Source organism: Mirounga leonina, unplaced genomic scaffold (genome assembly GCF_011800145.1).
Source record: "Mirounga leonina isolate KUSES-001 unplaced genomic scaffold, KU_Mleo_1.0 Mir_201, whole genome shotgun sequence".
Classification (NCBI taxonomy): Eukaryota; Metazoa; Chordata; class Mammalia; order Carnivora; family Phocidae; genus Mirounga; species Mirounga leonina.
The window spans coordinates 2,258,079-2,275,736 of NW_023270504.1; the positions used below are offsets into that span (position 1 = coordinate 2,258,079).

A 17,658-nucleotide genomic window follows, 5' to 3' on the forward strand; every position below is an offset into this window, starting at 1 on the left:
GAAGAAGAAGAAGAAGAAGAAGAAGAAGAAGAAGAAGAAGAAGAAGAAGAGGAAAGAAGAAGAAGAAGAAGAAGGAGAAGAAAGAAGAAGCAGAAGAAGAACAACAGGGAGATGAGGAAAATGATCCAGACTATGACTCAAAGAAGGATCAAAACCCAGCAGAGTACAAGCCAGCAGTGAAGCACTCTACCTTCTGCTTCCCTGGAAAGGATAAATTTAGATCATTTGATAAGCCTATTTCAAGTTTTTATTGTTATTGTTTGTTTGCTTGTTTTTGTTTTTGCACCCTAAAATAAAAATATTAAATATAATTTTAGTTCTCTCACATACACACAAAATCTAGTTAACATATAATGTAGTATTAGTTTCAGGAGTAGAATATAGTGATTCATTACTTACATATTAACACCCAGTGCTCATCACAAGTGCCCTCCTTTTTTAAAAAAAAATATTTTACTTATTTATTTGTGAGAGATAGAGAGAGAGGGTGAGAGAGAGAGAGCATGAGCAGGGTGAGGGGCAGAGGGAGAAGCAGGCTCTCCCTGAGCAAGGAGCCTGATGTGGGGCTCAATCCCAGGACTCTGGGATCATGATCTGAGCTGAAGGCAGATGCTTAATCCACTGAGGCACCCAGTCGCCCCTACAAGTTGCCCTCCTTAATGCCCATCACCCATGTAATTCCTCCCCACATCCTCCTCCCCTTCAGCAACCCTCAGTTTGCTCTCTATAGTTAAGACTCTATTTTATGGTTTGCCTCTCTCTCTCTATTTTTTTCTTTTCCCTATGTTCATCTGTTTTGTTTCTAAAATTCCACATTTGAGTGAAATTATACGGTATTTGTCTTTCACTGAATGACTTGTTTCACTTAGTATAATACTCTCTAGCTCCATCCACTTTGTTGGAAATGCCATTTCCCTTGTTAAATGTTCTGACACATGCTATTTGCTTGGGAACTATACATCAGCTTAGTTGACATGATATAATTTTCCAATGGTCCACTTTAGCACTGTTTATTCTTCCTTGCAGCATTTGTCTCCATTTCTAATTTAAATTTGCTTCATGTGTTTATTTGAATATTTTCTGCTCTACCTCTACTCTGTAAGCTCTACAAGAGCGGGGATCAGCAACAATTTTTTTCCTTACTCTTCTATCTCATTATTTGCTATTATCTGACATAATGGTAAAAACTCAACACATATTCTATTGAATGAATAAAATAATGAACAAGTAAATGAAAGATTAAGTGAGTTTTCCAATGTGTTTTAAGAAAAAATCATAATATTGAGAAAGGAAGAATGGTAGACTGTAAGACAGAGGATCTAGGAATAAGTTTAACCAACGAAAAGAACCCCTTGTTTATTCTTTTCCTTTAGAATATAAAGCAGTCATATTTAGGTAACAGATCTATTTTCTCCTGAGCTGTAATTCATTTCAAGGTATGTTGCCATTCAATGGAGTCCGCTATAGCTGTTGTCTTTGTTGTTAAAGAATTGGGTAGGCCGTGACAGTGCAGCTTCTGTAGCAGAGCAAAAGGAAGACAGAGTGTTCAAGCTCTTCTTTTTGTAATCAGCCAGGGAAAGAATGTAGGGCCTAGATAGAACTAAGAGGGGTGAGGATCATCATGTGATGCGGAGAACTAGCCTACAAAGCAACAACAAAGGACTAGTCCCCAGATAAGACCCCTCTTTCTCAAAACTACTAAAAGAAGGTGAACAATATGGGAGTGGTTAAATCTGGTTAACACAAATCTGGTTAAAGTCTTCAATAATTTTTGCTGAAAGTAAGTACCTTTCTTTTTCTCATTCTCAGCTAATCATCTTTCCCTTTAGCTTACTCAGAAAATGGAAGCACAATTTCATGGCTTTGGAGATGCATGAAGCCTTTAATGACTGAGGTCAGTGGGTAACACAGGAAATTATAGGTGATGTGGATTTAAATGTGTTAGAAATAAAGGTGAAGCAGTCCTGCAATTATGTATAGAGAGTTGTCTGAGTGCCCTTGCTGCTATCCTGTTGCCATTACCATATGATGCAAGTCTACAACTGTTTATTTACTGTTTTCAAAGGATGCAATAAGCCCTTTTAGCAGCATGGCATTAAAAAACAAAACAAAACACGTAAATTCTCAATGACAAATTAAACACTGAATTTTTGTGCATCAAGATGGTGAATGATAAATGTGTAACTTGCACTAAATGGTTATCTTAACCATTCACCTGGAGGCCATGGTTCTATCATTGACCGTATTAAGAGTACAACACAAAATTCAGCCAATGTAGCAAGCCCATCTACGTCAAATGCTATTTTTATATTAAGCAGATATTTAATATGATAATTTAAACACATGCAATGTCAAAAGTTGTGTATATATATTGCTCTATGAAGCAAGACGTTTTGTTCCAAACAAATGAACCTATTTTCTATTCTAAGTCTTTTTGGTGCATGCATGAGAAATGAGGTGATAGCTGTTACTGTGTTGGCGCCATTCATAGATTTTTCTCAAATAGTGAAATGGTACTAGTTTTATATCAATCAAGAGACGTTTCAGGGGTGCCTGGGTGGCTCAGTCGTTAAGCGTCCGCCTTCGGCTCAGGTCATGATCCCAGGGTCCTGGGATCCAGCCCTGCATCAGGCTCCCTGCTTGGCATGAAGCCTGCTTCTCCTTCTCCCACTCCCCCTGCTTGTGTTCCCTCTCTTGCTATGTCTCTCTGTCAAATAAATAAATAAAATCTTAAAAAAAAAAAAAGACGTTTCAAACAACAATTTCATTAAACTCTAACAGAACAGTTGGATTGATCTCATCCAATTTGGAAGCCCATTCTGTCAAAGATGAAATATCTAACATTAGCATTATTATAAATGTATATATCCAGTTAGAAAAAAAATGACCCTGAAAATATTTTAGTTTCTGAAAGAACTAAATAAAATAGGGTGACCAAACTGTCAAAAATGCATGCAAACACACATGCATACACACACACACACACACACACACAGTAACACTCTACAAAAATAAGAGTAAGGAGTTTACAAGAAAATATTGATTGTTGAGCTCCTTCCACAAATGACTTCAAACTAGTCTAGAAATAAAACAGCAAGTAATTAAGGAACAATGTACAAAAGCCACAATATGTGGTAGAAAAACAGCAGGAATCTTATTAAAGAGAATAGACCAGGAAATTGAACTAAGAATGGGATTTACAGATATTGAAACCTCCATTGATTTATTTTCTATTTTCCCTAAATAATTCTTGGCAGAGCATCACTATATAACCAAAAAAGGGTACTATCTATTTAGTTGAATGTCTATATATAACAATTTATCTTCTGCCTATATCTATTTAACCAACTGACATGACTGTGTCAGTGATCAAAAGAGCCTAGAGGTTAAAATACATTTTTTGGTACAACTCCTAACTCTTGGAATGACTTGACTAAGAATAACTAAAATAACATTTGTTTCAAAACACAGCCTTAATGCCCTGGGCCTTTCCTAAATTACTACTAAATTAGCACTGAAAGATAATATTATGTGATATAAAACAGATTATACTATAAACATAATTAAATTTGGGGAAGACTAATAAAAATACAGTAAATAATTTCTAGTAAGTTGCTTTGAATAGGATGTCTTTTTAATTGTTCAACATCATATATATATAATTAAATATTCCCTTTAAAATTTAAATCAGAAATGCAGTGTAATTTACAGTGAAAACCTGCATAAGTTCAAATGGGTGAGGTTATTTTGTGTTGACACAAATCCTCAAATCTCAGAGGCCTAACACAACAGAAATTTGTTTTTTGCTCCTTACCTGTCTAAATCAGGGGAGTGGTGGGCCTGTGTACATCACACTCTTTCAATTACTCAGGCTGATAAAGACTCCTCCTTGACTCATGTATCCTATAAGGGAGGAAGATTGGCAAATCATCCACTGACTCTTAAAGATGCCAGAACTAAAACTTTTACCATTTTCAGTCACGTATTTTTTTTCTTTTTTGGCCAGAACACATCAAATAGACCTATATAAATTCTGAGGAGTAGAGGGGTGCCTGGCTGGCTCAGTCAGATAGTAGTGTATGCAACTCTTGATCTCCCAGGGTCGTGAGTTTGAGTCCCATGTTGGCCATAGAGATTCCTTAAAAAAATAAAAAATAAAAATAAAATTTCTAAAAAAAAAAAAAAGTAGAAAGCACAATCCTATCACAGGTTCAGAAAGGAGAACCAATAAACAGTAGTGATAATTCAACTTTCTAATCACTGAATATTCACTTCACTTCCCTTTACCTGTGAAATACATTCACGAACTTCCCAAGAGAGTAAATCAAAATTCCATTTAGTTACAGCATCAAGCTCAAAGCTCAGGATCTCTGGGTAATAGATGAGTGGTAGTCTTTATATTAGGTCCTGCTATGACTCCTATTGTTAATTTATGAACTGCAAGGGCAAGTTACATATGTACCCCCAAACTCAATACACACTAGCATATCAGGGGTGAGATAATGCAATAAACACTTGTATTCAGAAAAGGAAAGATGAGTGCTACAGAAGACCTGCTGAAATCAGCTGGGCAGATGCAAGCATGTTCTCTAGTTAAGCCCCTCTTCTGTGAGTGGGTCCTCTAGTCCATGGACTCTGCCCTTTGGGAGGTTCTTTCTTTCCTTTATGGTGCTTGGCTACACCTTTAATGAGCATTGGAGAATGTGCCTTCTTTAAGGTCCTAGAGAATGACTGGCCTAAAAGACATGGAAAAACTTTCAATGAAAGATCTCATTCCTAAATCTGAGAATCTTCCTTAAAAACCTCAATGACCTCCATATCTATTTGCCTCCAGTGAGTTCTATGTACCAATTATTCTACTTAGATTTCTCACCTCCCATTTCCCCTTTCTATTTTAACTTAAATGTGGATATTTTAATAAAATTTAAACCTTAAATCTCTTTTTACTGAGCCATTTTGTCCAGTTAAAATACTTTACTAGATGTCATACTCTTAGATGGCTCTTCACCATGAGACATTTTAATACTTTCAGAGATTTTAACAATGATTGTGACAGCCATACTACTCCAATTGTCTTTGATATGTAATAAATTATCCCTAAATTAGTGGTATAAAACAATAACTATTTGATTATGTTCATGGATTCTACGGATCAGGAAGTCAGAAAAGGCACAGCAGACATGACCATTTTCTAAGGTATCTGGGGCCTCAGCTGGGACAACTGGAGCTGAAGGATGCACTTACAAGGTAACTACTTAGATGGCTGGTGATAGAAAGTAGAATGGTGGTTTTCAAGGGTTGTGGGAGGGGAAAAATGGAAAGTTACTGTTTCATGGGTACAGTTTCCATTTGAGAGGATGACAAATTTCTGGGGATGGATGGCACACAGTGGATATACATAATGCCACAGAACTGCACGCTTAAAAATGGTTTAGGTGAACTTTATGTTATGTAATTTTACCACATTTAAAAAAAAAAGGCTAGTGCTTGGGCTAAGATGACTGAAAAGCTTGCTTAGATGGAACTGTTTACTGGAGCATCTAACACCTGGCCTATGTGGTTTGGGCTTCTCATACTATATTGGCTGCAATCTGCAGGGGCCATTCCAAAAGGAAGCCTCCAGACAGTGAGCATTCTGACCTGCTCTTGCAAGTCATAGAGCATACCTTCTGCCACACTGTATTGGTTGAAATGATCACAAACCCATCCAAATTGAAGAGGAGGGGTAGTAGCCCCTACCTTTCAATGGGAGGAATGGCAAGGAATTTGAGACTATGTTTTAAGAGTTCCACATGTACCCTTGACTTATCCCTTGTGACAAAGCTCAGTTTAAATTAGCCTTTGTCATTAAAGGTGTTCTCTGTTTCATTTTCTACTTAGATTTGTGAAGGAGTTTTATATTCTAGAACTGCAATTCCCCAAATTTCTGAAAGTCCCTTTTCTTCTTTGGTTGCCAACCTTTTTATCCTTTCTTTTAATCCCTTTTTTAACCTTTTTAAAATTTTTTTATTTTTTTTTTAAGATTTTTATTTATTTATTTGACAGAGAGAGACACAGTGAGAGAGGGAACGCAAGCAGGGGGAGTGGGAGAGGGAGAAGCAGGCTTCCCGTGGAGCAGGGAGCCCAACGCGGTGCTCGATCCCAGGACCCTGGGATCATGACCTGAGCCAAAGGCAGACGCTTAACGACTGAGCCACCCAGGCCCCCATTATCCTTTTTTTCAAAAAAGATTTTATTTATTTATTAGAGAGAGAGAGAGATAGAAAGAGAGAGCATGAGCAGGGGTGCAGGGTGGGCCAGAAAGGTGTGGGGAGAGGGAGAAGTGGGCTCCCCACTGAGCAGGAAGCCAGATGGATGCAGGGCTCCATCCCAGGACCCCAGGATCATGACGTGTGCCAAAGACAGAGGCTTAACCGATTGAGCCACCCAGGCACCCCCATTCTTTTTATCCTAAGTTACTATCTCTCATAGTCCCTTGCCCAAAGGCTACCAAGAACTAAAACATAATACCAGCATTTATTTTTCCAACATCTTCTCATAGGCGTTATCCTTTCCAAACAAATAACTGAGAATTTTGCTAAATATGTTGCCACTACATAATGGATTGTAATATTTTTTCTAGACTAAGAATATCAGTTTCCCCAATGCTCTTTCGACCCACTTATTAAGACAACTCCCCATATTCTAAGCCACTTTGTGTATTAGTCAAGAGAGGTATTATGTGTTATAGAAAATAACTTTAAAAATTCAGTGAAATTTTTTTTCCTAACATATCTCCTGTCCAACTCAGGTCATCAGGGAAGCTTTGCTAATGTTAGTCACTTCAGGAGGTAGGCTGATGGAGACCTCATTTCAATATATGTGGTGAGTCAAGACCTGACTTTTAAAGCTTCTGCCTAAAAGAGTTATATGCCTCACTTCTGCTCACATTTAATTGGCTAAAGCAATTTACTTAGGCACACCTAACTTCATAGAGCAAAGATGTTCAATGTTACTATGTGTCCCATAAAGAGGAGAACTGGAAACATTTATGAACTGCACTAATGACTAGTAAAGGGTTCTAAATGATAAGGTCTACAATATCTAAATTTGGTTATTTGTATTTTGATGCCCTGTTAAGTAGATTCAATGGCACTGTAGTACTGGGAATAATTACAATTTTAATTTTATTCAAATGTAATACACTTATTTAGATTTTCTTAACTGTGGATATATAATTTTAAAAAAGAAAGTTAGGAAATAAAAATTAGAATTCCCCCAAACAAATAAAAAAGTATTTCCTGACAAATAGGATTCTTAAATGCTGGAAATTTTTTCTAAAGAAAATTATGTTTTTCTCTGAAGTATCTGCTATCAGAGAATGGGATGATTATGCACACTGAGCTTTCTGAAATAGTTTGCATGTAACATTAAGACTAAACTGGTATTACTGTTTAACCTTCTCAGATACTGCTCGTTGGATAGTAAATTGGTACAATCTTTCTTGAAACTAATTTGGCAATATGTATCAATAGACTTAAAATATTTATTTTACTTGACCTAGTTATTTCACTTGAATCTATATGAAAGAAATAATCAGAGGTTAAAGTCATAATTTTGAAGATTTCTTGTATTTTTATGCTTGTGTGCATATATATATCATATATGTATGTGATATAATTTTGTATATATATGCATATTCTATAGATACTCATATGAAGAGAAAATACATAAAAATATCATTAGTACTTATATATGTGTTTTAGATTCATGGTAACTTTGGGGTATTTTTTTATACTTTTGATGCTGTAAATTTTCTATAAAGTGCAATTTTTTCTTTTATAATTTAGAAAATCAATCCCTGGGGCGCCTAGGTGGCTCAGTTGGTTAAGGGTCTGCCTTCAGCTCAGGTCATGATCCCAGATTCCTGGGAATCAAACCATGTCAGGCTCCCTGCTCAATGGGGAGCCTGCTTCTCCATCTCCTCCAGGCTTGTGCTCTCTCTTGCAATCTCTGTCGCTATCTCTGTCTCTCTCAAATAAATAAATAAAATCTTTAAAAAAATTGATCCCTAGTTAAATTAGTATCACTCTATTGAACTACCTATCCCTTTGAACCCATTATCTTTAATGGGTCTTTCTATATTATTTTAGCACTAAGTATGCAAATCAACTATTTGCCATTATATTATCTGTCCAGGATGCAGGAAAAAAAAATATTTATTATTATATAATATCTTTTATCAGGATTATGTGTCATCATATCTATTAGAGACAATAAAAAGATAAATTGACCAACATTATTTTTGTTTGTTTGTTGGAGGAAGAACTCTAGATAAAATTTACAATGGAGTCTTTGGCAACTTGATTTAGGAGGTTCCCCCCATTAATGAAATTCCAGGTTTTTAGGCTTTAGCTTCAGTCTGTATAAAGTCCCACTTTAGTACTTTCCATGATTTTTCATTTTTATCTCTCAAAAAAAGCTATCTTCTAATAGAATTGGTTATGAAATACTCATTTTCTTTTGTCAGATTTTAGTCACCTGGTTTTAAAAGTTGCTGTTATATAATTAGTGGGAAAAAAATGGTGGTTCTGTTTTAATCAGTGAATGACAAAAGAAAAATTCAGGCCTCTTTTAATTTCAACAAAGTCCCACAGAGATATTATTTTCCCATTAATAAATAATTCTATTTATTTAGGTCTGTAAAAGCTGAGATTGACATATATATTTTTCCATAAGAACAGTAAGTTATAAAACTTAGAAATTAGTAAAAATTACATTTTTATTAGAATTGCTCTCTGCATAACGTGTTGCTTTTTACACAAAGAACCTTTAAATCAGTTACAATTATTCAAATTAAGTGAACAAAGGATAGTCCTTTTACGATTTTGTTTTCTTTGAAAAATATGTTACAGTAAATAATACATTTTAGCATGCACATAATAAAGAAATACAGGAAACGTTTGGTGTATCCCTTTGTACGGCAGATAGCCATTACCCACACAATAATTCTATTCCGTCCGGCATCAAATACGATTTGAGAGGAATAACATAATTGCATAATCATGATATAAAACTATTAGTATGCTACTTCTCTGAAAGAATCATTGCTTATTTAATATCTTCCTCCTGCTTTTACTTTAAAAAAATTTTATGTCCCTAATTGAAATGTGAATCTAGAAGCAGCTGTCAGCAATTCCTTTAATAGGTAAAATTATTTTTGGCATCTGCCACCTGAACTCTTGGCTCTATCACACCACCTCCTTCAGCCTGTCTTCACCTCCATTTCTGACTCCCACTCTCTGTTGATACCTTTGCCTTTACAATAAATTACCAGCGATCTCATTTTTTCCTTTTTACCCTTTCACAAAACCTGTTCTTTAAACATGAGCCTCTGCAATATACATTTCTAACTGTAGCCAGTGATAAGAATTACTGGAGTGACAAAATCAAGTGCTTATAAAGGCCAAAGCAGGTGTCTTTTAAAGGAGCGAAGTGCCCTGGTGAGATCAATAGTCATGGCCAAAGAGGTAAATAAATGGGTGGGAGGGGCATGCAGAATCTGATAAAATAGTAAAGAATGAGTAGAAAATTAGCTACTTCCCAACTAAGGAATGTTTAATAATCATTTTTTCCAAATCAGGAAATAAAAAGTTGGGAAAAGGATAAAAATTGGGTAATGGTGATGTTCTTAAAAATGCCCAGGAGGAGCGTGATGAACTGGTGTTATGATGTAAGAAATTTACAATTCCATTGCTGCCTCGAGGCCACAGTTGCCCTAATCAAGAATTCACATTCTGGGAGTGTCTGCTCTCCTGTAATCTAAAAGGCTGCCTCCGAAGGCAGCTCTTACAGGTGTTTCAGTTATCTTGGTCTTCCATCAACACCTGAAGCTACACTAATTAACATAACGAAAGTTAGCATGCTGATCCATTGGTAAGACTTACTGGTTTATCCATCAGTATAGAGGCCTTTAGAAAGGAACGTTCAGTGGCAAAATTGCTGTGCTTTTATTTAACTAAATTTGTGTACCTATTGCTGATTAGGAGGACCTGACTCCAATAACTGGCTACCAGAATCTTATTACCAGACCATTGTCATATTTGCCTCAGATAAACCTTTCATGTGAGGCTTTCCAATAATCCAGAAATGATGGAGAACTTGGTCCTCACTCAGTTTATTGCAAGATAGATTGTATAACTGTTGTTTGTTTGTTTGTTTCTGGCTACCTAACAAATACTGTGTGTCAGGGTTTATTCTGAGGCTTGTTCCCATTAGAAGCTAGTAGTGACAGTGTAAGGGAGAATAAAAGGAAGAGGAAAGAGGAGGTAGAGAAGAAGAGGTGGGAGAAGGGGGAAAAAGAGGCCTTAATAGTTATGTATTTCCTGGGTGCCTGGGGGGCTCAGTTGGTTAAGCGACTGCATTCGGCTCAGGTCATGATCCTGGAGTCCCCGGATCGAGTCCCACATCAGGCTCCCTGCTCAGCAGGGAGTCTGCTTCTCCCTCTGACCCTCCTCCCTCTCATGTTCTCTGTCTCTCATTCTCTCTCACACAAATAAATAAAATCTTAAAAAAATTAAAAAAAAAACAGTTATGTATTTCCTAACTGAGTTAGGCTGGTTCACAAAAACAGTTTGCAAAAGTAAAAGCAAAATAGGCAGGAACTTAAGGATCCCCCATGGACATGGCAGAATGTTCAATACAAACAAAAGACTCAGTAAACTTCTCACATTTTTTATGACAAGTGATAGTTTTGGAGCAAGTCTCCTAAAGTTAGGTGCTTACTCTCGGCACAGAAACTGGGAGATAGGATGCTATCTTCCTTGATGATTACATTTCAAAGAAATAGTTCAAGGAAAGACATTCCTGATCTTAAAGTTAGCAAGAAGCTTATTCAGCTTTTTAAAAAGATTGTATATATATTTAAAAGAGACAGAGAAAGAACTTACAAGTTTTCTAAAGTAACTGCTCTTAGAGAAGGGTGGGGGAGAGAAGTCTCTTCCCTTACTTTGAACAAGGAGAATTAAGCCCCTTATTTTTATTTGTATATACCCTTATACATCTCAATATTTCTTAAGCACACTAACATTTGAGAACACTGATTTAAGCCACTGTTTAAATATTGTTTTATTTCTGCGAATAAATTTTGGATTCATGGGGATAATCTCTGTGTTTATATAGATAGAGGAACCAGACAGATGTTATTGTTTATAGATAAGAATATATAAAAACTGTTTTTGTTTTTGTTTTTTTCCAGGGAAGGAGGGACAACAATTGAACCTCTCTAGGGCAGAACAGAATTTGCATGTCTATAGACAATTATCAGTCATTGCTATCAGTTACTATCTTAGTCTATTTGGGCTTCTTTAACAAATACACCATAAACTGGGTAGCTTATAAACAACAGAAATTTATTTTTCACAGTACTGGAGTCCAGAAAATCCATATCAAGGCACCAGCTTCCCAGATTACCATTTTTTCTTTGTAACTTCACACTGTGGAAAGGCAAAGACACTTTGTCAGGCTGCTTTTATAAGGTCATTAATTCCATTCATGAGGTCTCTGCCCTCATGACCTAATCACCTCTTAAAGGCTCTACCTAGTAATACCATCACCTTTGGGTTAGGTTTCAACACATGAATGGGGGTGGGGGAACAGACAAGACACACAAACATTCAGAGTATAGGAGTTATCTGCAATGTACAGCCTTTCTTTTTCTTTTTTTTTTTTTTAAAGATTTTTATTTTTATTTATTCATGAGAGACAGAGAGAGAGAGAGGCAGAGGGAGAAGCAGGCTCCCAAGGAGCAGAGAGCCCGATGCGGGACTCGATCCCAGGACCCTGGGATCATGACCTGAGCCAAAGGCAGACGCTTAACCATCTGAGCCACCCAGGCGCCCCTGTACAGCCTTTCAAAATAGCTCAAAGACAATGAGTTGATGATTCAGATAATCTGGAGGGGTGTCCTCCAGAGGTGCATAATTGAAGTATATTTTTTTTCCCTACAAGATTAGTGATTTCAATTTGAAATACATAATTGATTCGAGACATGATATTTTAATTTGTAAGGTATTAGATAATTTGATTATTGGTATGTAGTAGTTGAGTATTTTAAAACGAGCTGATTTATTCCATGTATATATTTAATTTATTAGATTTGTAAGAATTGCTCTGACAGCTTTAAAGATCCTTCAATTCTACACACATTTTACAACTCTCAGAGCTGGAATTATAACTGAATACCCTTTCCACATTACCATTCAGGCCCTCCAAATTACACATAAGAATTAGAATGGTACTGTCTTTTGTCAGTTTCTGCAGGGATAACCTGGAGGATGACCACAAATTAGAGAGAGAGCTTCCAATAGTCCAGACATGTAGAATAGTGTTTCTCAGTCTTCATTCTCCTACAGTTTTATGATTTTGCTGCCATAAATAAATACCACTTGTACTATTATTTATGTAGAATTATGTCATATTTATGTATTATTTATGAAGTTTAATTCAATATTAAAGTTACTAATTTAAAAATTTTTTATCATAAGCTGTGATGTCTTTGAAATCATGGACTCAATATACTTATTTTTTTCTAAAGTTATTTTTTAAATATATAATCATTATAAGTGATTATCAATAAACTGCCTGCCATTACCTTACATAGCACTGCATGTGTACATAATACATTCTGAGAAACACTGAGATGGAGAGGGAAGGCCTTCTATGGTGGGTAAAAATACATTCAAAAAAGCACAGAGGTTTCACATAATTGTCAGGTTCAGGGTCATTACTTTTTCAGTTACCATTTTCAACTGAGGATGGAATACAAGAAGGTTATAGCTCTAATGACCCCTGAAATTGAACAACCAACATGTAAAAACATTATCAAAATGAATTAACTTATTTGAGTGCATTTTATAAATTACAAAATAGAAACAAAATAATTTAGAACATTGAAAAGTATCACAGCAAGTCCTGCCATGGCTATAGGATAAGCAAAGATTTCTACAAATTTATAAATTATTAAGGAAGAATATATAATTTCTTAAAGTTTAGATGAAGTGGAGAGATAAGTCCTAAAATTTAATGCATGCTTTGAATTAATGTCTTATGTCTTTACTTTTTGAATATAAAGTTGACATTTACAAACATTAAAAATTATAGCTCTTTTCAAAATGCATGAGTGTTGGGCCAACTCTCAGTTCCTCACTTGTTTTTTTTTTTTTTTTAGTTCCTCACTTGTGATGAGGCTGCCAATCACAGGTCTGTGTGTTAATGATGTCTCATTACCTTATTGTAGGCATAGGCCCAGAATTACTCCTCCACATCCATAGAGTAAGTCTGGAAATTTCATTCATAATTCAGAGCTGGCATTTTTCTCAAGAATGAATTTGAGGAAGACATGTAATGTTGTTTCATACAGTCTCTAATAGTTGAGATTCTTCACCTAAGTGATCTGCTTTGTATAAGATCCTACAAGTTTAGGGTTTTGTTGTTTTAAGTTTCAAGAATCAAATGTTGTGCCAACTACGTAAGATTGAAAATATTAATGTATCTGGATATTATAATTATAATCTTGAGACAATGGTGAGTGTTAAAATTATGCCTTCACTCATCCATTTTATGTAACATGGTGGGACCTTGAATTGATAGGGACAAAATAGACTGACATAACAGCGAGACAAAGAGAACATTTTCTAAGTAGGTAGTACTAAAGTAAGGAGTATTATGACTACTCCTTACTTATTTATGTCTATGATAAATGAAACAACTATAAATGTTTGAAAAGTTGAGCAATTATTTTCAAATTCAGTTTTGTATTACTGCCAAAAATTTTAGATTCCTTTACTTTCTGGATTTGAACTCCTGGCTCTTAGTTTGCTTCCATCTTTCTCTCCTGGGAAAACTTGCTTTGCTTTATAGACTTTCTCCTGTGATATTTCCCATTACTGATTCCTCATTCTGTTACTTACCTGGAATTCAATTTCCAGAAAATGCTCAGTCTCTAAAGACAGAACAAGTTGACAGTTTGTTGTTTCCTACAAAAATGCACTTTGTGTCATTTCATTTAGGTATGACTTGCCCCCTAACTCCATAAATATTATATAACCAAGTATATGATTCAAAATCTAAAGTGAAACTCCTGCTAAAATTCCTTTAATTTCTCCTTTGAGCTATTTCCATATTTAGAGAATTGCTTTACTTGCATATTTAAAAAACAGGAAAAGATTAAAAGGAAACCTTTTTTTTTTAAAGATTTTATTTATTTATTTATTTGAGAGAGAGAGAATGAGAGACAGAGAGCATGAGAGGGAGGAGGGTCAGAGGGAGAAGCAGACTCCCTGCCGAGCAGGGAGCCCGATGTGGGACTCGATCCCGGGGACTCCAGGATCATGACCTGAGCCGAAGGCAGTCGCTTAACCAACTGAGCCACCCAGGCGCCCAAAAGGAAACCTTTTAACTTAGCCAAAGCAACTTTTTCACTGTATAGAAAGTCATTATATATAACTATATGTTTATGAGCTGTTTCATTATACAGCATATCATTTTATTATTTCTTGCTACATAATTACTTTTTTGGGATTATAAATGAGGTAAATTTTAAAATATAATTAGTATTTATAATAACCCAAGGCAATTCAAACAATCTCTTTGATCCATTTATTTGTATTATTCTTATTTTCATGCTATTCCATATTAAGTTTAAACACAGTGAATTCAACAAACTGCTCCATAGAAGTGTATACCTATGACATTAGTGGGGTGTATATCACTTTGTATTAGAAAAGTGTTTATTCATTATTCAGATACTTAAGGCTGGAATCAAATCCTTTCCATGCAAATAATATCAACGTTAAACTTCAGGAAAAAAATTTAAAATTTAATAGTATAAGTTGCTTAAATAACAGTCAACAAGGGGTGCCTGGGTGGCTCAGTTGGTTAAGCGTCTGCCTTCAGCTCAGCATTTGTTTTATGGTTGATAGGCTAAAACCTTAGAACATTCACAGTTTATTTAAAGAAAGTGATGATATTTTATTCCTGGCATGAATTGGTATCATTTGCAGTCTATAATAACTCACATTACTAGGACCAAAATGCTGCCTCTTCTCTAGGGAAAAATATTTACTGAGTGACTGGTTAAAACACTTTAAAAAAAGTAAAAACATGTTGCTCCAATATCGGAAGAATTTGGGAAATACGGAACATTTAGAAAAGTACTGTCTGTGAGTTGGAATATTTTAAAATTAAAATCTTTACTCAAAATATCCTAAATGTTTTACCCACACTCAAAAATAATAAGTGACTTGAGAAACCATATAATTTATCATTAAAAAGAAGATTTCTAAAATATCATTCTTTCTACTCATGACTGAGGCTGAATTCACAAGGACATTTGAATTGAGATGCATAGAACAGTAGCTATAAATATTTTTGGCCAATGAATCACATTGCAGAGGCAGAAAAGTGTCCCACTATACTTTTCCTTTGCTTATTGCTGTAGAGGGAAAACTATCTCCCCTAGACTGGTTCATTTTGAATGACTGAGTCTCAACTTTTGGAGCCAGGCAAGTGTAAGTTTTCTTCTTTAATTATAAATAAAAAATAGAAAGATAATGAGAATCTAAATAGATAATATAGTTAAAAGAGCCAATATGAAGAGATAACAATAATAGTTAACTATTTGCGGTAAGTTACAGTGTACTCTGTACTTTGTTGAATGCTTTCTCCACACCTATTGAAATGATCATGTGGTTCTTATCCTTTCTTTCATTAATGTTGTGGACCCCGTTCATTGATTCACAAATATTGAACCACCCATGAACCCCAGGAATAAATCACACTTGATCGTGATGAATGATTTTTTTTAATGTATAGTTGAATTCAATTTGCTAGTATTTTATTGAGAATTTTTGCATCCATGTTCATCAGAGATATTGACCTATAGTTCTCCTTTTTAGTAGAGTCTATCTGGTTTTGGTATCAGGGTAATGCTGGCCTCATGGAATGAATTTGGAAGTTTTCCTTCCTTTTCTATTTTTTGGAGTAGTTTGAGAATAGGTTTTAACTCTTCTTTAAATGCTTGGTAGAATTCACCTCTGAAGCCATCTGGCCCTGGACATTTGTTTTTGGGGATTTTTTTGATTACTGATTCAATTTATTTGCTGGTTATAAGTCTGTTCAAGTTTTCTATTTCTTCCTGTTTCAGTTTTGGTAGTTTATATGTTTGTAGGAATTTATCCATTTCTTCCAGGTGGTCCAATTTATTGGCATATAGTTTTTCATAATATTCTCTTGCAATTGTTTGTATTTCTGTGGTGTTGGTTGTTATTTCTCCTCTTTAATTCAAAATTTTATTTATTTGGGTCCTTTCTCTTTTCTTTTGGTAAGTCTGGCTAGAGGTTCATCAATTTTATTAATTCTTTCAAAGAACTAGCTCCTGGTTTCATTGATCTGTTCTATTTTTTTTTTCATTTCTATATCATTTATTTCTGCTCTAATCATTATTATTTCCTTCCCTCTGCTGGCTCTAGGCATTGTTTGTTGTTCTTGTTCTAGATCCATTAGGTATAAGGTTAGGTTGTTTATTAGAGATTTTTCTTGACTCTTAAGGTAGGCCTGTATTACTATATACTTTCCTCTTAAGACCACTTTTGCTGCATCCAAAGGTTTTGGACCATTGAGTTTTCCTTTTCATTTGTTTCTGTGTATTTTTTAAAATTTCTTCTTTGATTTCCTGGTTGACCCATTCATTGTTTAGTAGCATGTTGTTTAAACTCCAGGTATTTGTGTCTTTCCAAATTTTTTCTTGTGGTTGGTTTCTAGTTTCTTTTCTTTTTAAAAAAGATTTTATTTATTTATTTGAAAGAGAGAAAAAGCACAGAGGTAGAGTGAGAGGGAGAAGCAGACTCCCCACTGAGCAGAGAGCCCAATGTGGGACTCTAACTCAGGACCCTGAGATCATGACCTGAGCTGAAAAGGCAGACACCTAACCAACTGAGCCACCCAGGCGCCCTGGCTTCTAGTTTCATAGCATGGTCAGAAAAGGTACATGGTATGATTTCAATCTTTTTGTATTTGTTGAGGCCTGTTGTATAACCTAATATGAGATCTCTTCTGGAGAATGTCCCATGTACACTTGAAAAGGGAATATGTGTTCTGCTTTTTTATGATGCAATGTTCTTTTCTTTTTTTAAAGATTTTTTATTTATTTATTTGAGAGAGAGAGAATGAGAGAGAGAGCACGAGGGGGGAGGGTCAGAGGGAGAAGCAGACTCCCCACTGAGCAGGGAGCCTGATGTGGGACTTGATCCCAGGACTCCAGGATCATGACCTGAGCCAAAGGCAGTTGCTTAACCAAATGAGCCACCCAGGCACCCCTAGGATGGAATGTTCTGAATATGTCTGTTAAGTCTATCTGGTCTAGTGTGTCATTCAAAGCCATCATTCCCTTGTTTATTTTCTGTTTAGATGATTTGTTCATTGATGTAAATGGGATGTTAAAGTACCTTACTATTATTGTCTTATTATGAATTATTTCCTTTATGTCTGCTATTAATTGTTTTATATATTTGGGTGCTCCCACGTTGGGTGCATATATATTTACCATTGTTACATCTTCTTGTTGGATTGTCCCTTTTATCTTTATAAAAGGCCATATATGAAAAACCTGTAGGTAATATC

At 35.4% G+C, this 17,658-nt stretch overlaps 1 pseudogene; it reads left to right on the top strand.

Annotated features, from left to right (window-relative positions):
- LOC118025411 overlaps positions 1-1,877 on the top strand; it is a 3,214-nt pseudogene extending 1,337 nt beyond the window's left edge.
- The last annotated feature ends 15,781 nt before the right edge of the window (positions 1,878-17,658 follow it).